The sequence below is a fragment of the Liolophura sinensis genome, unplaced genomic scaffold (assembly GCF_032854445.1).
Source record: "Liolophura sinensis isolate JHLJ2023 unplaced genomic scaffold, CUHK_Ljap_v2 scaffold_15, whole genome shotgun sequence".
In the NCBI taxonomy this organism is placed as follows: domain Eukaryota; kingdom Metazoa; phylum Mollusca; class Polyplacophora; order Chitonida; family Chitonidae; genus Liolophura; species Liolophura sinensis.
Window position 1 is genome coordinate 168,809 of NW_027017954.1, and position 27,056 is coordinate 195,864.

Here is a 27,056-nt window from a genome sequence, read left to right on the forward strand (position 1 = left end):
ATTAGAGTTGGAAGAACTTCCTGTGACGTCAGAGTTCCTAAACTCTGATAGCATTGTCCATTAAGCCCATATTTGAATTCAAACGCTTGAACGCCTTTGACTCTCTCCACAAAAATCTAACAAAAATTAAATGAAAGTTTATTGATGCATAGATTTAAATGGACAATTTAGCTATGCCCACTTCGATTTGTATGGGTCTTTTCTTTTAACGAAACAGTATATTTGTTTTTAGCTATTATAAAGGTTTATTTTTTCATGTAAGAGATAGTTGCTAATCTCTAAATTCACGCTGTGATATATTTTTGATATTTACATTTGAAGAACAAATCTAACAAATACTGCTGAAATTGGGCTGTTTATTGACACGATAAAAACTGGCCTGCCGGCGGTATATGCACACTATTTACAATTTTTTTTCTTAACTTTGTTAGCCGTTTTGATTGATCCAAATTTGATTCCTATTTTTAAATATTTATCAGTCTGTACATGTAACTGCACGTATGGTTTCTGATATTCCATCTTTTAGTCACCTATGGCTACTCAGTATTCGCATTAAAGTTATTATTCGTCATTGTTTAGTGATGTGTTGATTCTAGTGACACAAAAGCAACTATCCTTATTTGAGTGTTGTCGAGATTACAATATAATAACTACATTTCTTATTATTGAATGTGAAATCTTTGATATCGAAACAGCAAAAAACGCTGTGAATCACAATTGTTAAACAAAGATAAACTTCAATTTGTGGCGGGCTTGAACACAAACATGAGTGGATCCCGTTGTTTCTTAGGATTTATCCTATTTGTTCGCTCAACACCATGTCGTTCATATCACGACGGTGTCTCCTGGTAACTGGTCGCCTCCAGTGCCGATATATTTATAGTGCTGGATCGCCATGCGAAAGACACGTTATATTAGATGTACCGTAACACCATTCTCTAAAATGTGCGACGAAAAAAACAGTATCATTCTGTAACAGGGAAACATGTAATGGGTACGGCCTAACTTGACGACCGACGACAAGTTACGACCTGTCAATTTGGGTTAAAATCGCGGGAGATTCCCTTATTCTGTCGCTGGTTCGCGGCCGGTGGTTATTATAAAAATAGGATCTGATGGCTTGCGAAGACGGAAACTGACTCATACGGCTTAGATATTTAGTATATTTTTATACATTGCCCATAGACTGGGCCTTTTAATCTGCTCAATATCTCAGCAATAACTAAGGAGATGAAGTCACCACCCAAGCTTTGGCTGGTTCCGCAAGCGGCTGTAAGTGGAAAGGAGAGTCAGATGCTTACATGGCAGAGAGCTGTGGTTTAGGCCATGCAGTCAGCTCTTCTACCCATAAATTTGTGTTTACGCCTCACTCAAAAATATTTATTGATACTACGGCGAATATCATTGTGGTGGGAAAAAACCGCTCGGAGCCCGTCAAAATCCACGGCCATCCGCAGGTTGCTGGCAGACCTTCCCACGTACGTTCGGAGAGGGAGCTAACATGAACTGGACTTGAAATAGCAGCGACCACATTGATGAAAGGTTCCTGGGTCATTAACTTACGCTTAGATTGCAACTGTTCATAAAATCATCTTGTTCATGTTACAATCATGAAGCTTTATACAGTCCCCAGTTCGATACGTATACACCCTTGGCCTCGGGCCATAAGCGGACTTCGATACAACTAGGGCTGATATTCCCAGAGACCTTGAACGCTGTGTCCATATTTGCCAGCAAGAGTGTTGTAAATATCACAAAATTTTATAGACTTACAGTGATTGCGTTTGAGTGAGTGAACGAGTGAGTGAGAGCTAGGAGACGCCTTACCGAAGGCAAGTAAGCTGCCCCGCCAGAGCCATTACACTGATACGGGTCAACCAGTCGTTGCACATGCTGCACGCCCAGCGAGGAAGGTACAACTTCCTCTTTTAAGGTTTTAGGTGTGACTCGACCCAGGATTGACTCTACATCTACCGCTTCCGAAGCGGATGAAGGCGTTTGATGTATCCTTGACACACTAGTTTTTAATTAAACACTGGCAACGTAGATTGAAGTCATCACATTTTACACAGTGTCTAACAAATTCTGCAATGGGAGGTATGTAAGGGGCCTATACACCAAAAATGCAGGACCCTTTGGTATACTACGGTGCAAATACGGATATTTCACACTATCAATATTGGAATAATTGCTTTTGCCCTTTTCTCTTATAAGGCACCATCAGGGCGTGAGAAAAGCGGTACAGATAGCCTCCTACAGAAATAGGTCCGAATAAGATTTCTCGTCGGGACTTTCTGTTCCTTCCTTTAGATCCAACGACAATGTTGAGTAATACACATAGTAACAGACAGACACCCCACAGATATATACGTACTGCATTTTATACCTAATTCTGCTTAAGCCATGGTGCTAAGATCTGTTTAAATTGCTACTATTTATGCATTTACACGAACAGTCAGAATAAAAGCCCTGACTAAAGCAAATTGACAAGACGCCGTTTTTCATCAGTTACGTGTAAGCATTTTGCCAACTATCACACTGTCGTCGGTGCTCTGATTTTAATCTCCATTCAGCACGTCCTAATTATATAATTATAATTATGTTCTTTCATGTTAAATATATCAAGAAAAGTGAAGCAGCATGTTGAAATCCAGTTACTTTGTTACAGGACAGTAATTTACTTCAAGCGCTCCTTGGTTTGGTTTGTCCCAACGTCAATAAGTCATTGTTATTGTGCAATATTTCAAACTTTTCCGTCTGGGTAAAACAGCTGCACGTCATTCTGTGACTTTCGCAGAATGTGTAGATGGTCGATGGGAAGAACATTGCCAAAAGAGCTGAGGCTATTGTTGGGCCGACAAACGGGATAAAGTCACTGGGGAATGTCCTCTAACTGACGGAAACCCAAGATACGATGCTGGCTTCATGCGCAACAAGTGTTGGACAGGTTAGTGTGTAGAATTCAGTATGACAGAAAGGAAATCTAAGATGTAATGCTGGCTGCGTGTGTAGCATGTACAGGATATGTAAGTGTGTAGAATTTGTACAATAGGGATGAAACACAAGAAGCTGCATGGGTAACATGTAAGGGATAGGCAGTTATGTAAGATTCAGTATAACAGATAGGAAAGCCAATATGTGATACTGGCTACATGTGTAACAGGTGCAGGACAGGTAAGGGTGTAGGATTTAGTACAATATAAAGGGATACATTATCCTAAAATACAAGACCTCCAAATGCGTTAATCAATGTGAAAGACAGCACATGACTAAATGTATTTGGGGAGATGTATTAGGTTTTGGCTGAGACAGTATGCTACTGTCAGACATAATTTGTGACACTGCCGTTGAATATTACACGGGTTGAAAATCAACTGATTTTACGTCTGCGGTGGTAAACAAATGATACAGACCTGTCCCACAACAGTTTGTGAAATGGCCCTCCGCCTAGACGGAACAATCTGATAGTAACGTGTTTGATTTGATAAATGTTCAAGATGGATGACTCGTCTCACACCATCAACTTTGTGCAGTATTGTCATTTTGTTTTACATGTTATTCGGTAAAATCTCATTGAAACAATAATGTGTGATTCCTTTTAGAACGCTTGAGAATCCTGCTTTTGATTGAAATATGTTTTAGCATATCCTTTAAGTGAGTGGAAGTTGAGTTTACAGCTTTACGCTCCAATATGTCTCAAGGGGTTTACTTACTAAGTGGTGAAGTCCAAATCTTTTTCCCCTGTACATGCTCTTGTGTCAAATACAACATATAAATGTCACTTTATGTTTGTTAACAGATCGCCTATTCTTTGACATAGAAGAGTGTAACCACCAACTTATAATAATGTTTCTTTTTCTCTCCTGCTTGCATCAAGCCTGTGAAACAGGTACTTACGGCCCATACCGTAACGAGATCGTGTGCACGTGGACCAAACAGCTGTAACACTACATCCGGGCTCTGTCCGGGTAATCCCAGATACACACCGGGATTTTCTGGTTTAAACTGTTAATGTGAGTCAAAAATGTTTTACATGCTTATCTCTTATATGTCCCTAGATTTATTTATCATTTATATGTATTAATTTTTACAAATTATTTAAGGAAATTGTGATAATGTTTTTTGGAAATGGATCACCGCTTCATTGTTTACGTAGGGTACGTATGGATTGTGCGTTATATGGCACGTGGAGTAATGTACAAGTAGTTCCGGTTGAGTCTTTTTATACCAACCCCTCTGTGAGAATGACTGAAAAGTAAATGCACTGTAACCTGACTAAAGTTAATACCGGGTTTAACTGCTATTATATACTTTTGAACAACTGGGCCCAGAACTTATGTGTGGTCCCCGTCTTACCAACATGTGTCCTAGACTTACACGTTTCTGTCATATTGCTATCAATATAGCTGTATTAATATCAATCAAAGCTAATTAAGTCCAGACAAAACAGAGACAGAATCTTTAACACCATTCCTGTGATACGTTTACTGCATGTTAGAGCAGTTATGGCGTAGTGTACATTACAGCTGTTACCTGTGCCAAAGGATTGATTTCATTGATCAGTGTTTTAGCAACGTGCTCAAGAATTTTCTCACGTATATGAGCGGAGGAAACCGGAGTAACGCAGGCCTTTGTTAGAAAATTTGCAAACCAGACTTAAAAAGCCGCTTGTCTCATGGTCTGTTTGAGGTCGCGGTGGATGTAAGTGTCGTAATGACATCACCTACCAATTAGCCATGGCCATGTTTAACCTAGACATGTTAATTTCACTATTTCTTGTTTATATTTTATTTTCATTTTCAACGCAATCAGATAGTGTTAAAGTTTATTCACGCAGGACAGAGAGTTCAATACTTTACAGCCATAAATTTCTTGAAAAGTTTACCAAAATTCTTTATTGAGAAATCACAGGACTAAACCACTGACAACAACATGTTGGTTCTGCATATTGACATTACAGTGTACTCTATGACAAAGCCAAAAGTGGGCGGCAACTGCAAACGCTTTGCTGGTCAGAAAAAGAAATGAAAGAGGTTGTTATAAGCATTTGGAAAGAGAAAAGCGTGTGCATGAAAAAAAAGTGGGAAGCGGACATTGTTTGCCACCGTTTGGGAGATGAAAACTTTGTTGAAAGTATGACTACTCTAGAAACAAAAGAAAGTGTTACAGAATTAAGAATATTTACGAAAATAAGGCCAAGACATAAACTCCTGGATGTGTTCAAGACAAAATATATGTTCTCAGAGCTCATGTGTGCTATGATTGTACATATATCTAGTGCTGCAGGGTATGTTCTTGAGAAACTCTGTGATTATTGTAAAACCAAGCTCTTTCATGGCATGAGTAGAGTGTTTAATGCATGTCCTATACATATAACCCTATATAATAAATCCGCGAATTTCGATACTAAACAACTTCTTGAGCACGGTGTTAAGCAGCAACTTATGAATGAACTAATACCTTACACAATGTATGCAGGGTCCTAGTACCTGGTTAGCCCTGTTGGGATTGGCTGTTGACATAATCACAGGCCAGCAGTGTGTACCGCGTGTAATCCCAACTAAAACTACAGCTCTGCGTTTTTTCTGGGGAAGGGCTAATTCCCCGACTGGAGGAGCTGGTTATATCTGGCTCGCAGCCATTTGTGCTAGGACTTTTGGAGATTTGATTGACATTTTCTCATTTTCCAACCTTCAGGGAACTATCTAAATGTATCCAAAGGCCTTTACAATAATAGTGTATTATTATTGTACTATTGTAACACACCGTGGCAAATGTTTCAGATTTCTATGAATTAGCTCAAAAACGCCTCAGATGTGAAACATTTAAAATTACAAACATTAAACATGGACTTTAATGAGAACACGGAGTCTAACTTTAAGTCAAAATGGGACTAAAACGTACTGAATGTATTTCATTTTTTAATATTTTCTTTAAAGAAGATCATACTAATATTGTAATTGCGGCACTTGAATTAGCTTGAGATGTATAGGTGAAATAAGCTGTTGATGCGTCCGTTTCATGTTAATTTATACCGCTTACTGACTTTTTGGTGCGCATGCGTACTAGGAAGGGCCCGCGATTGTTGCATGTGTATTTTGTTCAAATATATGTATTGAACGTATTCAAACGTCTTCGTGTTCCTTGTGTAAGGCCTATCGCTTATCTCAGAGTGAAAAAATCCATTTGTTTCTCATCTTCACTCTACAAGGTCTGGCAGCTATCGGTGGATGGTTGTGGGTTTTCCCTGAGCTTTGCCCGATTTCCTCTCACCATAATGCTGACCTCCGCTGACATATTTATCAGTGAAATATTGTTGAGTACGGCGTAAAACACCAATCAAATAAATAAATCCATAAATAAATAAATCCATAAATAAATAAGTCAATAAATAAGTAAATCACTCTCCAATATTGTTACACGTACAAAAGTAATATACGCATGTAAGCTAAAACTTGCAGGGTTCCTGTATTCCTATTACTTGCCTGAGAAAAAAGACAACTCTGTCTAGAGAACCTCCAAGATCAACCTAATATTATTAATAATATAATAATATTATTATAAACACATTTGACAGAGGAATATGTAAGAGGAGAGAACATAATTGCTCGTGATTGGCCTTTCAGGTTACCGTGATCATGTTTGTCCCAAGTATCAGTAAAAACAATTGTCGTGGTCTGCCAGACAGTTTTATATTTGTAAGGTCTGTGAATGTTCTTTTCCTGAAATGTTGTGTTATTCTGATTTGACAGCATGTTCCCCCTGACACATGGGGACAAAACTGCAAACATCAGTTCACATGAATTCTCTTTTAGTGTCAGTTTGGGAAAGATTTGATGACCATTACCTTAAAAAGATTTTCTTTGAATATGAATACACTCTTTTGGTGACATTTCAACTGAAAGTAGAACGTCGCCAATAATTTTCTAAATATAATTCCTTAGTTTCCAGTGGCTTAGTGATTATACACCAGAGTATGCTAATGTCGTTACTATTTGAAAGGTCAGCATTTCCTGACGATGCTCCATTTATAGACTATTTCGGTTTTAATCCTCCAACAAACAATTGTCTCTATGAGGAAGACAGGATATCCATCCATTGCATCCATTATCCGAGACGATCCACTGACATAATTTCTTGTTTATGTGACTCAGCACGCAGCTCAAATATCTAAAATCTTCAGCATCGCACTAGAGAATACCGCCATCCCTCTCCCTTTCATAGCATATGCCTGTCAATGTCAAAGTGTACGCTTTGTCCCTCAGCGCCATAGTGCAACGATTTTGTTCAGAAAATGGACATTTCTGCGCTGCTGAATTGTTCGTCAAAATAATACATTGACCACCAAAAATTGAATAAGATGTAACACAAAAATATCTGCAATTTCAGTTTTGTTTAAATGTGTATTTTATGGTTTATAGCCGTCAACTATAACTACACAGGAGTGGTTATAGGCTGTGTGGCTGTGATCGTGGTGGTCGCTATCGTAATCGTCGTTATTGTACTGATGTACACGTAAGTGATGCGAACCTAAAAAAAAGGAACATAAATGTTTATTCCACGGTTTAGATTATTTTATTTTGTAATATTTTATGTCTTTATTATATTTTTATAATATTTTGTTTATACACTAAAGGCTGCGATACACATAAAGTTCTACCCATCTTTCCCTCTCCGTGATACATGCTAGGCTGTACGTGGTAACCGCCGTCGATACAGAATAATGTGCAGTTTAAATCCTAACACATTTACATGTACTCTGAAAATGTGACGTCTTAACCGAGGAAATCCATATTAGAGATAAGCATTTTGTAACATGCTGCTGTAATAATTTTTTGTTTGTCTGGTGTATATTTGGTGCTAAGCTAGCATATCTTTACTGAAAGTATTTAGGTGACCATAGACTGTGTTATTTCTACAGAAGAGGATGTCATTGCAATACGTCAGGGGGGACCTTTGAGCGTTCAGATCCGGTCCACGTGGACACAGACCCCCATTACAACTTCCGTTCTTCTGTAGGGAAATGTAATTCTGTGTATTTATAAGGGTATACAGTCTTTTTTTTTTGCTCCCAGGTGGCCATTTTTGGTGTACAGGTGCATGCTTGGTATTTAATTGCTGGAAACTTTGAGGAGGTATAACCTTTATTGCTGAAAGTTTGAAATTCTGGGCGAGAGGTCACAGGGTGTGAGGCTGGGCCAGATATGCACCAAAGCTTATTGGCCACGGCATGTTTGGGACTGAGCTACAGCGCTAGACGTTAACATTGTAGCTTATGGAAAATTAATGGGGGTCTGAGGCCACGTCCAGAATCAGGAAAGTTCTAATCAAGGGAGAGAAGCGCGGATTTCAACTCTAGTGGACAGCAATCCGTATGAGAACGTTTATGAGAATGAGTACGATAAACTCCGATTTTCTTGTAATGACCGCGAGACCCCGAGGCCCCGGAAAACAGTGAACGGTTCAAAATGACAAGTTTTGAACATATATATAGTCTTAATTAGATAATTCGCGCCTTAAAAACCACTTTCTTTTCCATTTGGACAGATTCAAAGGGCCAATGTTTCTTAGTGGACACAAGCGTTGCGTTTTAGCGGTCCTCTCGTCCTCGTCCTACAGTTGGCCGAGTTGGCTGGATCGACCTCAGGGAATTTAGCAAAAATGACAGGACCTGCTGACTGATTACAGACCATTTCATAATTAGTCTGGGAAAATATTTTCATAACAAATCTGACTTAGTTAAGGAAAAAAAATGCAAAACACAATATTTTTTCCTCTCCCGGGGCGGTTTCCTTGCCACCTCACCCTGACAACTCATTGCAGTATCCTGCCCGTATGATTTTACGTATGATAATTGTGTCCTATATCATTTTTCCATAATGGTATAGTGGCAAACTTTATGTTCACTTTAATTATACAGAAAAACATAATCGGTTTCCTGTACCAAAAAAGTTCTAAAAGTTGACTTGATAATTATAATAACTGTATCAAATTTAAAATCTAAACTTGCAAGTAAAATTATATATATGCAGCAAATATGTTACTAAAACGAACATGATCGCCGGTCAGCGCTAGCTGGCGGAGATGCTCTGTTGTCTCATAGATGGTTGTTGTGCAGTTTAAATACTTTCTTGTTTCGTAACTAAATCACATTGTCCAGTTAAAATAATCGAAGAACTTTACCTTAGCTTTTACCTTATTCCAAATGGAACGTGATGCTACTAGTATGTGAGAGTTACACAGTATGAATGAATTGATATCTGCAATCTTGTGCAGCGTTGTCAGTTTCATGACCTCCAGTGTGTTTTGAAGAATTAATAAAGTTGCACTTTTTGTATGTGGTTTAAGGTAACTTGGAGTAGTAATTATCGAAGCATGGATTTAAACCCTTTGTATTCGTCATCTGTTCAAGTCGCTTAAGTCCCACTTACCAAGCCTTCGTAACAGAATTAAGAGAAAGTGTCGGAGACTATTTGTTACATCTCCAATATTGTATGATCCTGTGCATAGAATACTTACATGTTGATATATTTCATTGTATTTGTAACTACACTGCATGTAAGATATGCTTTTGCTAAACAATGTAGACAGATCTAAATGCGTGAGGTTACTACAGTGCATTTTCATCAGTTAACTGGTCCGTGGTATAGACCCTGACCGTCAAATCGGTCTTGGAATGGTAATTTTCCAGCTAAACCCACAATATTTCCGCAAAATATTGCAAACTTCTAACGAGTCTATACTACCATGAGTAGATCTAATGTTAATGTAAAAAATTTACAGCATTAAACAACCATATTATTTAACTAAAATACATATTTATACAATATATGTACACACCCCTCATGACTCCTCGTCGTCATATGACTGAATTATTTTTAAAGTAAGCATCTACGAAAATTTAAGGACTATAGAATACATTTTATACATATTTGTTACTTTCAAACAAAGTTGGATACTTTTGTTGACAAATGCTTTTTAGCACCTTCAAGTTTTCTTCAAATATTAATTTTAATACTTCTTTATTTACTTTTGTATCATGTGTTATTATTCCTGCATAAACCATGATTCTGCTGGTGGACTAAGTGTCCCCAAGGTCATGTTTTTGTTATCAGGTAAAATGTTTACCTAATTCTGCCCATTAGAGTAAAGCCATGGTGCTGGGCTGGTGAGGGGACATTTACATGAACAGTTAGAATAACACCCGAGCGTATTTCACCAGTTTCATGTTACTATTTGCCAATTATCATAAAGTGGCAGTCGCCAATCAGTGGCGGTCACCAACTCCTGATAGTGACGAAATACTGTTTATTTATATATTTATTTTTTAAATATATATTTTTTACATATGTTTAGAGGAAACTCGACATTGAACGCGGGACCAACATGCATGTATAATACAAAAGGTATTAAATATCGACTACAATGCTTTTTATGTTTATTGGGGGTATAGACGAAAAACCCGCTGTGCAAGATGTATGAGTCCGCGTAACTTAATTTGGGGAATAAAGCAATATTTTCTAACTCACAGCAACCGCATTGGTGAAAGGTTCCCGAGAAATTCGATGTGCATGTGGAAAACCGTTAACCTGTAGTAAGTTACTGAAGAAATTTTCTACGTGCAACGTACAGATATGCACACCATATTGATGAAAGGCAGGTGGTCCTCAAAGAACTTCAGGCTTTACAACCAGCCATACAACAGTCGTCTACCGCATCACTTATTGTCACGAAAGCCTCATTGTGATCAACGGGGGCGGAATGTACAAATCCAATGTCCAAATCAATTTGTGAACTCTAGCTTTACGTGTCCCGGTGATTAAATCGCAATTGCCTTAATCTCTCTCAACAATCTGCAGATAACCGTGTGTTTTTCTGTTGGGTTTCGGCTCATCATAACGCTGATCGCCGTCGTGTAAGTGAAATATTCTTAAGTATGGCGTGAGACACCAATCAAATAAACCTCTCCATACACATAATCTTCACACAGAGCGTTTGACACATTCCAAGGATAGTTTACACACATGTAGTGTTTAACTTGAAAACAGTGCCAGAGAACCTGGATGCTCAGTTCATATTTCCTTACGAAAGAACTCTAGTTACTGCAGTAACAACCTGTCACGTTGGTTTACTTACTTGACTGATGTTTTATGCCTTACTCAAAAATATATTTAACTTATACGACGGAGGCCAGCATTATGGTGGTAGGGAATCGGGCTGGATCTATGGGTATAGGACGAAATCATACAAAGAGAAGGTGACTGAGTGAAATCAGTATTCAAATCGCGTGCCATGTCAAAATATCAGTTGTCGATAACAAAATATTTATCTCAATTGCTCTTCGATTGCACCTGTTCATACATCCAACGTGGAGATCTATTTCAACACAATGAATATATTGCACCTGGCACAGGGTTTAGCAGAATTAGATACTGTCATGAAAAAAGGCACAAGAGATGCTGGACACTCTGTCCATATTTACTTACAAGAGAATTATACTCATTGTAAAACTTAAGAAATTTGGAATGAAGGCGTTTGCTGGAATAACCGTAAATCACAAGTTTTTGCAGTAATAACGTGTGACGTTGATTGAAATCGTCACACAACGCGCAGGATCTACTAAATGCTACAAGGCGTGATATGTACACGCCATGTGCAGGATCCTTGGGTATATTGCTGTCCAAGAAAGGATAATTTATATTGTCGAAATTGAAACTATTCTTCTTGTCTTTAAGTCTGCGAGAGAGGAAACCGTTTTGGTCTGTGTACAAATATAAGTCCAGATAAGATGTGCCAAATGGAGAGCCTATGGTTTTCTTTCAATCAGTTTTATTAAACATCCAAACAATTAGGAATGAAATTCCATCAATTAAATCTGTGTGAGGAATTGTAGTAAAGAGAGTAAAGAAATCCCATGTAGAGATATCCTTATACTGTACGTGTATTTTAGCGTCTAATTCTTCAGTCAGATTTTGGAGATTTTAAGGATCCACGTACATTTAACTGAACTATGTTCAATTTGCACAACAGAACTTTTTTCCAAAATGACTGTACTTATTGTAGTGCCTTCGTTAACAGAGTAAAATCTCTCGGAAACCGACCTAAACTCACGACCAACTGCAGGCTGCTGACAGACCTTCCCATGTAGAACCCGAGAGGAACTCTCAGCGAACGCCTTGGTGACAGGCTGCTGAGACACTGCGGCGCGCTGGCGTGCTAACCACCTAGGCCACGGAGGCCCCAATTGTCACAGTGAGTTCCATTTAATGTAACAATGAGCTTGTCTTTGGATTCATATGCCTTAACATGTACAGTGCTACTTCCTTGTTTTTAATTCAACTTCTGCGTTTTTCTAGCGCTACACTTGAATATAGTATCCCTACATAGAGCAGTACATGTAACATGTCGCTTATTTCCTTCGAAGTATTGGTTCTACGCATAGCTGCTCAAGCGAGAAATTATACAAACACATTTTAAGTCTCCAAAATTATGAGATATCCGACCAGTGTACATAAAGTATAAATAATTCGTTCGTTGTTGAATTGAAACATGGCTACAGTGCACATGTTAACATTTTTACTTCCTTCTTATATCGATCATTAGAAATTATTTTCCATTTGAGCGTTACTGTGTGTTAATTTGACGAGTTCACATTTTTCATGTTCATTCGCTATCTCCGCTACTTATAGAACCCGCAACCGCAGATTTATTTCATTCATCGCTCAAAATAACAGTTCACTCATTCAACAGCGGTAAAATATAAAGATAAAAGAAAGCGCAGTGTAAAACACCATTGTGTTTGTGAATGCTGTACTGTATGTGTTCTTACAATACATCATTAATGATCAGAAGTCAGATAGAAATGGGAACGCATTTCATGTATACTTTGACTATTACCACGCTCAAAAACCGTTCTATGAATGTAGCAGTGACGGTTTCAGTGCTCTCATATGTTGAAAATCACTGGAAAATACATTCACGCAGTCTTCTTCCTCGTTGGACTATGCTGTAAGTCTATAGTATAATGGTGTTCATGTAGAACGACACAATGAATGGCGAGGTAAGTAGAAACACACCCATCACCCTTCTGCTGACACAATGATTTCTTTCAAGTCATTCTTTGCACGCCATATTTTTGGTACTTCTTATCATCGTTCCGTCTGTAAGGATAGACTACTGCTAGTACAGAAAAAACTGGTGACCCGTGGAAACCAGTGTCAGTCTGTCGCGTTAGTTCACCTCGTCTGTACCCTATATAACTAGGCACACGACTTCACACTGACCTTAAATGCCTGGACGCCTAAGACTTGTCGGATGCTTAGTAGGTGTTACTGTGAAACTCCCTGGTACCAATAATGTTCTTCACCACATGTACCATCGTGTATGTGCTCATCAGTGATATCTCATCTGGTATGTACCCATTCTCTTGTTTCGTTGTTTCTGTTAGTATGCTACAGCAAATAATGGAATGTACATATGTCTATCTGATGGATATACTTAATGCGCATCAAATCACACACACGTTGTCTCCATACTGAAGAAAATGTTACTTCAGCCTGTTGTATGGTTACAAATTGGTTTACAACACCAACATTTCAGTGAAAGGGACATGCGCAGTTGTTAAGCCATTCCACAAAAGAATTTGATTTATTTATTTAATTGGTGTTTTACGCCGTCGTCAAGAATATTTCAATGAAAAAACGGATAAGTAGATAGCGCTTCTTTTTCCATTTTACTTGAATATAGGTAGAAAGATAACACGAGTATGATTATATGGTAGTACGTGATAGGTATGTCCGGATCCGGGATGGTTCCATCAATGGTAAGCTGCCATGTATATGTTTGCGAGTGCTGATTGGAAGCAAGAAAATATATGAGCTGGACTGTGAAATACCTATAACGTAGTGTGAGATATACTCCGAGCTCAGATGCTGATTTTTGGAATGAGAAAACAATATTTTGGTGACTTCTCTTACGGCAAACCATCTCGCACTTGGAGATGAACCCTAAGATTTTCTTTAAATATTAGAATGTTTAAAAAAGCCATGTTACGTACTCTCTTTGCGTTTTTGTATAGAAACATTTTCAGTTAGTTTTAGTTCATTATTATAGTTCAGGTAGAAATTATTACTTACATTAGATATTAGATATTATCGACAGGTTAATACACGTGTCATCCTTGGCGATGATGTAGCCGGCCGACAATACCCCTCCGCTCCCCCACCACCACATATGTTACTTTAGCCCTTCTCTTGCCCAAACTGTGGAACCTCATACCCTATCAACATTTAGGTAAGAGAAACTAAACTTAAAAATAATGTTTTTATATGATCTTAACGCGGGGAATTCCTAGTTTAAAACCCAATAGATTGTCTTTACCATGTGCCAAGTAATTATTTATAAGGTATATATGTTTTGACTGGAATTGTTTAGAATCTGTGATTCGAATGAGACATCCACATACCAGCCGTGAACCTACGGACAGTTTAATCAGGTTTTGTATTGAACTGGACATAGAATACAAAGATTTACTCAAAACAAATGGCGAATACTTAAATGTAGCAAATGTTGATGGTAGGCATAATACGATGACTATGGGTTAAGTATCTAACACCAGATGACATTCATTAATACAACTTGACTAGTCTTCTGTGCATTGAGAAGGCATCAGAAAACACAACATATTTTGTAGTCAGATAACTTCGGAGATATTGGGAACTAAAACCTATTTATAGTGGTGTGAGGATGCTCACTCTCATAAAAGGAGGTAAACTAGGCTGATTACATTGAGCATTATGTCATCCGCGATGTATAACCCAGTGCTATGCAGAGTGGATATTTACAACATTAAGTTCACAGTGTAGCACTTTATGGACAGACTACAGGTGAAGCTATTTACTTCTCGCCTTCCAAATGTCCTACCCAGTGTGTGGGTTCGACAGAGTGTACAGGTTACGCCCTATTTCTCTTCGGAGGTAATCTAATTTTGCCCTAGATAAAAGATCAGGCATTCCGTATGAGCTTGTATGTAGTTCCCCCAATGCAGGAATGAAAAGAGTTAGGCGATTAACTGGATGATTAAAAGATCTCTAACCTCACTATTTGCTCATTTGACAAATCTACACCGATATATAAACTAGTTATAATGTACAGAAGAGGGAGCATAAGTCTCAACTATAGCATTCCAAAAACGTTCTGTAATATTTCTTTTTTCTTTATTAACAAGCGCTTCCCTTTACTGATGCTTTGAATTTATTTGGGGAATCCGCTTTCCTCATGCCGATTTCTTATTACGGTTCTAAGAATGCTATTCTCAGATTAAGAAAGTTGAATTATGCGTCGTTGTTGACTTTCTTAACCTAAGTAACAATGAATTTTAGAAGACATTCAGGTTAGCACTAAAACAGAAAGACATGTAAGACTGGTCGACTGGGAAAAAATATATTTATCGCTGACGTTGCGGTGTTGAGCTTGATACTTCCTTAATCCTCCTTGATCCTGAAAGCCGGTATAGAATTGGTAGATTGCGCATAAACAAATTGGATCGTCGTGTAAATAGTTGCTATAAGACCCTATCTTCAAGACTGACCGACTGACCAATGGTCTTAGATCGATCAGCGTAAAATACCAAAATGTATGTATAAACATAAATATAAGAGCTGATAAAAGAATTATCGTGTGTTTGAGACAATGTGAATTATGGCCAAGTTCATGTGGTAACACCGTACTATAAGTCTTTATATGAGCAAAGCTGTGGTTATGTCTGTCACTGTGACTCACACGGTGCCCTTGGCACATGACACTTTTCTTATATATAGAGCATTAGAATTATTTTCCATTTGGGTGTTAAAGTGTTACTGTGAAGAGATTATACATTTCAAGTTCGTTCCCTATCTCCGCTGCATATAGTACCCTTAACCACTGATTTATTTCATTCATCACTAAAAAAACATTTTACTTATACAAGAGCGCTAAATTTCAAAGGTAGAAGAAAACGTAGAATAAAACGCCGGTAAGTAACTTACGTACATTGTGTTTGTAAATACTGTACTGTACTGTTTTTGTAATAGGATCATATCTATTCATAGATACCTGATCAGAAGTCAGATAGAAATGGGAACGTATTTCATGGATACTCCATTACCTAGCTCAGAAGCCGAGTGATGGTTGTAGAACTCTTATATAGTATAATGGTGTTCATGTAGAAGGACACAGTCAGTGGCGAGGTAAGTAGAAACACCCATCACCTTTCAACTGATACAATGATTTCTTTCAAGTCTTTCTTTGCACGCCATATTTGTGGCATTTGAGATAGGCTACCGCTAGTACAAAAAACTTGGTGACCCGTGGAGACCAGTGTCAAGCTGTTGCGTTACCTTACCTCGTCTGTACCCTATACAACTAGGCATACGACACAAAACCTGAATGCCTGTAAGCTTAAGACATGACGGTTATTCAGTAAGTGTTACTTAGAAACTTTTCTGGTAGCAATGATCTTAATCACCATCTGTACGGTCCTGCATCTCCTCATCAGTGATATCTCATCCAGTATGTACCCATTCTCTTGTTTCATTGTTTCTGTTAGTATACTGGAGCAAATAAGGGAATGTACGTATATCTGTCTCAACCTACACTGACAGATATACTTAATGCGCATCAAATCACACACGTTGTCTCCATACTGAAGAAAATGTTACTTCAGCCTGTCGTATGATAACTAATTGGTTTATAACATTAATAGTTAGCCAACGCAGCGGAACTTACCCATCAGCGAAAGGGACATGCAATTTTTTTAAGCCATTCAACAAATGAAATTTATTTTTTTGGTTGTTGTTTTTCGCCGAACTCAAGAATATTTCACATTTACAACGGCTGTCAGCATTACGGTGGGAGGGGGCGGGTAGGGAGATAATAGGGGAAATAACAAAGGGGTTCGACAATCCCAGTGCCTGTGTTACTTAAATAACTTTGCTTATCAGAAAGTAGTTTAGATTCGCTCCGTTAAGTACAAGTATCTCCCAGTCCGACATACCATAAACATTTGGCACGATAGATAGCGTCTTGTCTTCCATTTTTTCTTGAATATAGCTAGCAAGATAACACGAGTATGATTATGTGGTAGTATGTGATAGCCATGTTGGGATTCGGGATGGTTCCATCAGTGGCAAGATGCCATGCATCTGTTTTGGAGTACTGAAAGGTAGCACGCCATTTGGCCATTGGCTGACGATATATAAGTTGCATTGTGAGCGAGAAAATAATATTTTGTTAATTTCCTTTACGGCATATCATCCCGCACTGGGAGATTTAAAGAAGTTTTTCTTTAAATTTTGGAATGTTTAAAGCCTTACTACCTGTTCTCTTTGCGTCTCTGTATAGAAACATTCTTAGTTTCTTTTAGTTCATTGGTATCGTTCAATAAGAACATTATGGACGTCAATGACGGCGATACTTTGTGCTCGGGGATTGTCTCATCGATGTTAGGTGGTCATTAGTTACATTAGGTATTGGGTATTCTTGACAACAGGTTAATGCACGTGTTATCCTAGGCGATGATGCAGCCGGCCGCCACTAACCCTCTACTCCCACACCACCACATGGTTGTCTTTACTAGGTGCCAAAAGTACTCTTTCACAAAGTATATATGTTTTGATTGGGATTGTTTAGAATCCGTCCGTCGAAACCGGCACTCAACCAGCCGTCAAACAATAAGGTTTTTCCAGGTCACGATGTGTACCACACACAACCTAAGAACTAAGAAATTATATAAAGTACGCAATATAATAGGAAATAAGGCGCAATCATGCAAAGATAAACAGTCAACAGTTTTCACTGATGTTCGAAAGACGCAAGGTATGCCGTAGGCGACTGAGTGAAATCAGTGTTCAAGTCATGTACCATGCTAGAAAATCAGTTGTCAATTAAAGATATGTATCTCAGGTGCACTTTTATTGCAACTGTTCATATATCCAAATTGGCGATTTAATTCAACACGATGAACATATTGCCCCTAGCCCCAGATTAAGCGGAATTAGACACAATCATGAAGCAGAGCGCCAGATACGCCGGACGCTCTGCCCATATTTTAATACTTACAAGAGAATTATACTCTTTGCAAAACTTAAGAAACCTGAAGTCAAGGGGTTTGATGGAATACCATTGACGCACTAGTTTTTGCAATAATTTGTGACGTTTATTCAGGGCAAAACAGAGGACATTATTTTAAAAAAAAAGGATAACCAAAAAGAACACAATATAAAAGGAGACAACATAGTCGACAATATACATGACGCTCCCTCGGTATGATTTGGGGGTCTCCGCGGCGCAGGTGCGTAACGGGCCAGCTCAATGGAAGGACCCAAGAGCCTGTCACTAATGAGGTCTTTTCTCCGGTCGTACGTGGGAAGGTTTCTCAGCAACCTGCGATTGGTCGTTGGTTTCCCCCGGGCTCTGCCGGGTTTCCTGCTAAAATAATGTTGTTCGCCATCGTATAAGTGAAGTATTCTTGAGTACGGCGTAAAACACAGATCAAATAAATAAATGAGATCAGTGTGATTTCCACGTATAAACTTGTCCGGGGATATACATTGTCTAGGTAAAGAGCCAACTGACTCATACTCGACTGTGTGTGTGGGATGGGAGTGGGGGGGGGGGGAGAGGGAGACTTCTCAGTGTGAGTGTTAAGTTTACACAGCACTACTGTAACTGTTGCTGACATTCCCTCAGAACAATCAGTGATTTATAAACCATGCTGTGCACCGGCCCCGATAGCACAGTTGGTAGAGCGCCACTTGGCGTTCAGCATGAAGGAGTAGTGCAACGTCTGGTTGACTCGTGTCAGTATAATGGCTCGGGTGGGGCGGGTGACTGAAAAATTGTTTAGAACGACGTTAAACGCCAATCACCCACTCTCTCACCATGCTGTGCAGAGTGGATATTTGCAGCATTCAGTTCTCATTGTAGCACTTTATGGACAAACAATACGTCCCAACCAGTATATACGTGTACATCTTCGGCACAAATCTTAACTTGCCCTAGATAAAAGATCGTGGTAATATATGGTTTTTTGCAAAGGCCAGGTAGTTCTCCCATTGCTGGAATCAAAAGAGTTAGGCGATTGACTGGACGATTGAAAGACCTCTAGATAGACCGAGTTGTTAGCTCATTTGACAAATGTACACCGACACAGAAGAGGAAGTATAACCGTCTACTATAGCTGTTCTGTGTGATATATCACCATCAAACATACACAATCTTTAACTGGTATGTTTACAGAGTGGGTTTACGTGCTAAAGAAATACACAGATCCACTTTATACATGTGGTTATTGTAACATAATCCACTGAAGATAAGGTCTGCTCACGAACTACTATCCATTTGTCGCACACAGTGTCATAAAGCTTTAGAGAGGCTCAACTAAGCGCGGATCACATCTAAACCTTGCGTGATATGGCTTAGGATGTAAACAACGATCGTCGCTACTATTTAGTACTGCAAATTGCCTTTCCTTACATTTTTAACCTCAGAAGTGTCCCAAGTTGGCCTAATCGGTCAACAAAAGACTGTTCTGGTTTTACACTCTACGCTGTACGTCTATCACACTGTCTTCACTGCTCTGGTTTTACTCTCCATGCTGTACATCTATCACACTGTCTTCACTGCTCTGGTTTTACTCTCTATGCTGTACGTCTAACACACTGTCTTCACTGCTCTGGTTTTACTCTCATTGCTGTACGCCTATCACACTGTCGTCGCTGCTCTGGTTTTCCTCTCTATGATGTACGTTTTTAATTACATTGTATTCCTGCATAAATCAGGATTCTGCTGATGGACTAAGCATCCCCGAGGCATGCTTCCTTTCCATTGTTTTAATGTGATTGTATGTTAAATGTGATGACAACACAATATTTTGAGTATTTCTAGACCACTGACGTCTAATAAACAGCAATTAACATCAATGCGGTATCCACATTGTCCATGCCGATTTTTTATTACGGTTCTGTGAATATTATTTTTATATTAAGAAACTTTAGTCGACTTTCTGAAACAACCCTAATAACAATAAAGGTTAGAAGACATCCACGTTAGCACTAAAACAGAAAAAAATGTAAAACTGGTCAACCGGAAAAAAATTTATCACTGACGTTGCGGCTTTGAGCTTGATACTTCTTTGATCCTCCTTGATCGCCATAGCCGGAACGCAGATGGTATATAGCGCGTAACATAGGTTGCATCGTAGAAATTGTTGTTATCATTGGTGTAAGACTCTAATTTCAAGACTGATTATCGGACAAACCTCTGATCACTTACCATACAACAGCGTTAAAACAGCAGTCCCAATTGAAATATGTAAAGAAAAACAGATATACAAACGGTAAATTGAGCTGGTAACATCCAAAGGAGTGGCAGTCATCACTTTCTTGATTGTGCATGTGAAGTTGTCGAGATTTTAAACAGTTACATTCTGAACGTAACCGTTATCACAGCCCGCAATAATCGTTACCCCAACCTACAGTAATAGTTACCCAACCCACAATAATCGCCACCACAACCCACGGAAATCGTTACTCCACTCGAATTAATTGTTACCTCAACCAAAGTAACAGTTACCCAACCCGTAATAGTCGTTATCACAACCGCAATAATCGTTACCCTAACTCGCAAAAATCCCTACCCTCAACCCACAGTAATCGTTACTCAACCCGCAATAATCACTACCCAACCCACAGTAATAGTTATCCAACCCACGGTAATAGTTATCCAACCCATAGTTATAGTTACCCCAACCCATAGTAATAGTTACCCCAACCCATAGTAATAGTTACCCAACCCACAGTAATAGTTACCCAACCCATGGTTACAGTTACCCCATCCCATAGTAATAGTTACCCAACCCACAGTAATAGTTACCCAACCCATGGTTACAGTTACCCCATCCCATAGTAATAGTTACCCAACCCACAGTAATAGTTATCCAACACACGGTAATAGTTACCCAACCCATAGCTATAGTTACCCCAACCCATAGTAATAGTTACCCCAACCCATAGTAATAGTTACCCAACACATAGTTATAGTCACCCCATCCCATAGTAATAGTTACCCCAACCCATAGTAATAGTTACCCCAACCCATGGTAATAGTTACCCTCAACCCACAGTAATAGTTACCCAACCCGCAATAATCGCTACCAAACCCACAGTAATAGTTACCCAACCCACAGTAATAGTTACCCAACCCACGGTAATAGTTACCCAACGCACAGTAATAGTTACACCAACCCATAGTAATAGTTACCCAACCCACAGTAATAGTTACCCAACACATGGTTACAGTTACCCCATCCCAAAGTAATAGTTACCCCAACCCATAGTAATAGTTACCCAACAAGCAGTAATCATTATCACAACCCGTAGGAATAGTTACCCAACTCACCGTAATCGTTATTACAACCCACGGTAATAGTTACCCCAACTCCCAATAATCGTTGCCACAGTAATTGTTAACCCAACCCACAGTAATAGTTACCCAACCCGAAATAATCGCAATCACAACCTATGGTAATAGTTACCCCAACTAATAATAATCGTTATCACATCCCACAATGATCGTTACCCCAACCCCCGGTGATCGTTTCCCCAACCCGCAGTAACCGTTACCCCAACCCACAATAATCGCTACCGCAACTCAAAAGAACTCACACTGTGTCCTAATTGTACACGTATGAATATAGTGCTGCCGAATACGTTTTTGTAAAATTTGATGTGATTCTTACCAAATCTTCTTGATAACTTAATTACACGGTGAGTTGTTTAGTGTTCCATCTTTTGTTTAGAGTTTAACATTGCTTTATGTAAACCTTGTGTGTTTACTGTGTGGATTCCCATACCATTTAAAATCAAACGGCGCTAAACAGCAAATTAAAACAGGTTGTAAATAGGGGGTCGAGGTTTATTCCCGTCTCGCCTAATTTTTGAACTGGCCTAACTGGGGGATGGGACCTTCTTCGCACCACCGCGCGTTACTCAACATATCTACACCTTGCATGCTTTTGTGGAGGGCTGAACGATGTTTGAATTGAGACTATGGCAGAGGCAAACGTCACTGAAGCAGCATTAAACCTGGCCGATTGCGTCACTCAAACTTGATTTGAAGGCCATTTTCTACCCCTTGTCAGGAATCAACACAGAAACGATGGACCTAGAAAAACAAATAAATTGGAGGGATGGCACAGAAAACAGAACGGTGGTGATGAAGGCCCATCCAAACGTCTTTGAGACTACACTGACTCTGAGAAAAAAACAGGCTTTAAACGAGATAAGGATACTACAGCTCGAGAGTGGCGCCCATCGTCCCTTGAAAAGGAGAAAGTATCGAAATATTGATGATCCTCCTTGACCAGAGCTCTGACCAGTGATCTGAAAACACCCATCCAGATTGCAGATGCAGCGTCATACTTGAAAAAAGCCTTATAATACGTCACTGTATACATATATAAGAATAATTTATCGAAAACTTGTTCTATTCTTTACGCTGTATGTGACTTGTAAATAAACTTGTAAATAATAGACATACCTTTCATACTTGTGTTCTGCTAATTGTGTTCTGCTAATTGTGTTCTGCTAATTGTGTTCTGCTAAATAGCACATGTGTGTCATATGTGTAACCCTTGTGTTAATTTCACTGATACCTGGTATTCGTATTTCGCCAAATCGATTTTAGGTAGTCGTATTACAAAGTAGGCGAAACGCAAAGACACCTGGTCCCAGTACCTAGTGATCCCTGCTATGAGCGACTATTAAAGGGTCAACAATGTGTATCGCATATAATCCGCTCTATCAACAACGGCTTTCCATTCGTCCTGCTGGAGGGCGAATCCCAATGTGGGGTGTCTTGGGTCTGTCTCGCTGCTTGCCGTCATTTTTGTTAAGACCGGTTGATATTTTCTTATTTCTAACGCACCAGGGAACTATTTAAACGTATTCAAAATCTTCTAAAAACACTCTCGTATTACATAAGGGCAAATGCATCATTCTCGCCATTAGCTGAGTGATGCCTTAAATATTGTAAGTTAAATGACACACATTTAACATGGTCTTAAATGAGATCCTGGGGTCTAATTTTAAGTCAGTGTGGAACTTACTAAACATATTGGATTGATTTGATTTTTGATTTATTTGATTTTTTGATATATTTATTTATTTGATGTGTGTTTTACGCCGTATTCAAGAATATTTCACTTATACGACGGCGACCAGCATTATGCTGAGAGGAAACCGGGCAGAGCCCTAGGAAATGCCCATACCATCCGCAGGTTGACGACAGACCTTCCCACGTACGGGTCGGAGAGGAAGTCAGCATGAGCTGGACTTGAACCCACAGCAATCGGAGGGGTGCATTTGATTTTTTGATATATTGCAATATGAAGGTTTATACTGTATATACAATCGCGCCACTTAAACTGTGAAGAGGCGTATATCTGAAATAAGATGTAGATAGTCCCGTACCATGTTAACTAAATGGGCAACTTACACGCCATATGGCTATTTGGTACGCATTCGTATTAGGCTGGACTCGCAATTGTTGCATCAGTAACTATGATGTAGGTACTGAACGTTCTGTTCATATTTACCCTCAGTCGGAGTATTATAATCGCTGTAAAATTGTATAAGAAAATATATTAAATTACATGACTTGTATGTATGTTTAGAAGAGAAACCTTAGGAATGGGAACAGGAGTTTTGTTTAGAAAGGAATACTGTTTTGAACACCAGAAAGCGCATATTCGGTTGGTGAGAGAACACCATGTCCACTTCGGTTCATTTGCTGGCAAATACCTCTATCTTGAATGGCAGCAGAACACTGCACTATTCTTTCAGAAATATATATGTTTGCCGACATTTTCAAGTAAATGTCCACCGAAATGAGCATGCACAATAAAGAATAGAGAAAAGATAATAGCTGAGTCTTCTGACAACAGGCCGTATTTCACCGGTTACATGAGGCCAATTGCCAACTATCACAATGTCATCGGTGCTCTGGTTTCACTCTCTACGTTATAATCTATTGTATTTAATTGAGTTTGAGTCCTTTATATTTAACTGAGTTTGGTGACTACGATGATAATTTTGAAGGCAATCTAGTTTTACTTTCCATGCTGATGTCCTTTGTATGGCACAAACCAGGGTTCTGTTGGTAAACTTAGTCCCAATTTTTTGTTTTTTTTGGCATTGTTTATATGTAAACGCCGATGACATGTGACGACACAGCACATCAAGTAATTGTTGATCAGTGATCTTCCTCACATTGCATTTAACATCAAGCACAGCCTTTTTAGACCCAGTTTTGCTTAAACCATTTTGTTACTACATTTTGAGAGTTTGTTGTTGTTAAAAGACTTACCTGAACCCTTACAATAATTTCCTTTGTATTCAAGACCTGCAAAACTTTCAACGTTCTATTGGTGGATTATTTATTAACGAGATCTGTTCCGTCTGTCCTGTTTTCATGTAGATGTCTATTAAGTGTGGACATCATTTTTAGCAACTCTCGACTAGTGATGGGTAAATAATAATAATTTGCAATTTTCCATGTCCCAGAGAAAACATATCATGATATAATTGAATTTAATGAGTAAGAAAAGGATTTGAACCTGCCCATCGGATGTGTTTTACAACAGTACTAATTTCCTATTTCCAGTCGAACGTTGAAGGACTTGCAGCAGCCTATGGATAGTCGTGGGTTTTCCACAGACTCCACCATAATACCGCCTGCCGTCGCATCAGTTAGTGTGGTGTAAAACACCAATCAAATAAATATGAACAACACTATCACAGTTTTACGCACTGTTAACCATATCAAACAATCTGAACCAAGCAGAATCGTGGGCAATGCCGGCCTTCAGTTTTACACATTTACCTCCAAGGACTGTGTTCGTTTTGCAAGAGCATATCAACGTTTCTCACAATCAGAATAAAAAGGGTTAATAAGCAGTGAACGAATATAGGATGTGAGTCGTTTTGCCTGTCAGTCTTCGAATTTTTACCTACTGTCCATGTAAAAATATCATCGCTGGTAACCTTAATATTGCAACACAGAATGAGTCTGCTTGTGAGGAGTACGAAACTCAGATGGCCGAGAAGTATAAATATAAGGGCTAATAAAAACTATTATCCTGTGTTCGAGACAATGTGAATTATCGCCAAATTCATGTAGTAACATCGTATTTTAGGCTGTAGGTATGTCTGTTACTGTGACCCGCGTTTTACCCGGCCAATTAACAGTGCAATTAGGACAGTGTGACTGACGCTCCTTGTAATTGTGCTGTGTATGTTATAGTTTCAGCTGTGTGCTCCAACGGTACATACGGACCAGACTGTAAATACGACTGTCAATGTAATACTAGTGTGACCTGTGACCCTCAGAATGGTTGTGGAGGGAACTGCGCTGCAGGTTGGGACGGACCCACGTGTCAAAGGCGTAAGTAGTCAATGGGCTTTAACTGCATATTTTGCCAGTATTATAAACGGTCACCAGCAAAAACTCAGCAGCGAACGCACATTCTACTCCTGCCTCATCTCACTGAATATGCGCAAGACAATAGGATCCACTGTCACCAGTGTTGGCTTCATGTGGTGTATGTCTGCCTGAAAGCTTTGTGGTTTTTATCAGAAAGAACTATCAGAAAAGAAACCATGATTAAGAACATTCCATCTTTCATATAAATAATAACGTATTTATTTATTTCAGTGGTGTTTTATTTCATTTTTACGACGGCAACCAGCTTGGTTTACTTGTTTGGCAGCTATATATATCCACATCCACGACAAGATTATCATGAATAGCTTGATGCTTATAGGAAATGTCGCTCTGGGGAAAAAAACATTTCAATCGTCAAACTTCAACGGACATAAATCTGAGCTGGCTGTTGACGGTATACTGGGACATTCAAACGTGGGTACACCTTGTACGCACACAAGGAGGACACCAAGTCCAGCTTCCTGGAGAGTAACACTTGACGCCGTGTACTGGATTAACAACTTCACCATATACAACAGAGAAGAAGGCTGTAAGTAACCATAATTAGTCTGATTATTTTCCATGTCTCTGTTTTCTCTGTTTAATTGCACAGCAATAGGCATTTTGTTTTCTTCTACTTTATGCTATTTTCAACGCTTTTAATAATGGGACTGGCGCAACACTTTGCAAAGAGAACGAAACAAGTTACCTCTGCAGTGTAGAGATTTCTGTACAAATACCGTATTTGCTTCAGTATTATTCTCTTTTCTCTACAAAAAACATAATGTAAACCAGTTGAAAGTTATAAGGAGTAACACTGCCACGGTGTGATTGTCAGACCCTGTACGTTTGCCTCGTATTCGAATACATAGACATTATGGTCGTCATATAAATAAGTGAGGTGCTGAACACTTACAGTGTAAATGAATAAACGCATTTGCCTGTAAGTCACTAGGACAAAAGATGTGCGGGTTCAAACCTGGCCTTGGGCAGACAATGTGTACATTCCTCTGTTCTGGCAATTCGTTTAATCTTGGTAAAAGTAAGCTTTTGACGACTTTCGTGTCCACCTTTTAACGTTCGTTGATTTATTTATTTATTTATTTGATTGGTGTTTTACACCGTACTTAAGAATATTTCACTTATACGACGGCGGCCAGCATTGTGGTGGGAGGAAACCGGGCAGAACCCGAGAGAAACCCACGACCATCCGCAGGTTGCTGACAAATCTTTCCACGTACGACCAGAGAGGAAACCACCATGAACTGGACTTGTACTCACAGCGACCGCTTTGGTAAGAGGCTTCTGGGTCATTACGCTACGCTAGCGCGCTAACCAACTGAGCCACAACGTTTGTTGAAGATCACTTGTCTAACATGTTCGTCAGTAACTTGCCAAAGGTTCGTGGTTTCTCCCGTGCAATCCGTTTTCTTCAACGCAAGACCTGATCTCCATTGTGCGAGTGTAATATTCCTGAACACGCGCTTACGCAACATTCAGATAAATGACAAAATGTTTATATATAATAAGCAAAAGCT

At 39.1% G+C, this 27,056-nt stretch overlaps 1 protein-coding gene and 1 long non-coding RNA gene across 2 annotated transcripts in view; both read left to right on the forward strand.

The window, feature by feature from the left end:
* Positions 1-27,056, forward strand: part of LOC135481298 (receptor-type tyrosine-protein phosphatase mu-like) — a 179,620-nt gene that overhangs the window by 38,342 nt on the left and 114,222 nt on the right. The window lies entirely within an intron of this gene.
* LOC135481288 (uncharacterized) lies at positions 13,336-26,051 on the forward strand. The gene is made up of 3 exons (XR_010445986.1): positions 13,336-13,410; positions 25,339-25,479; positions 25,859-26,051. It is a non-coding gene; the product is annotated as an uncharacterized LOC135481288 (long non-coding RNA).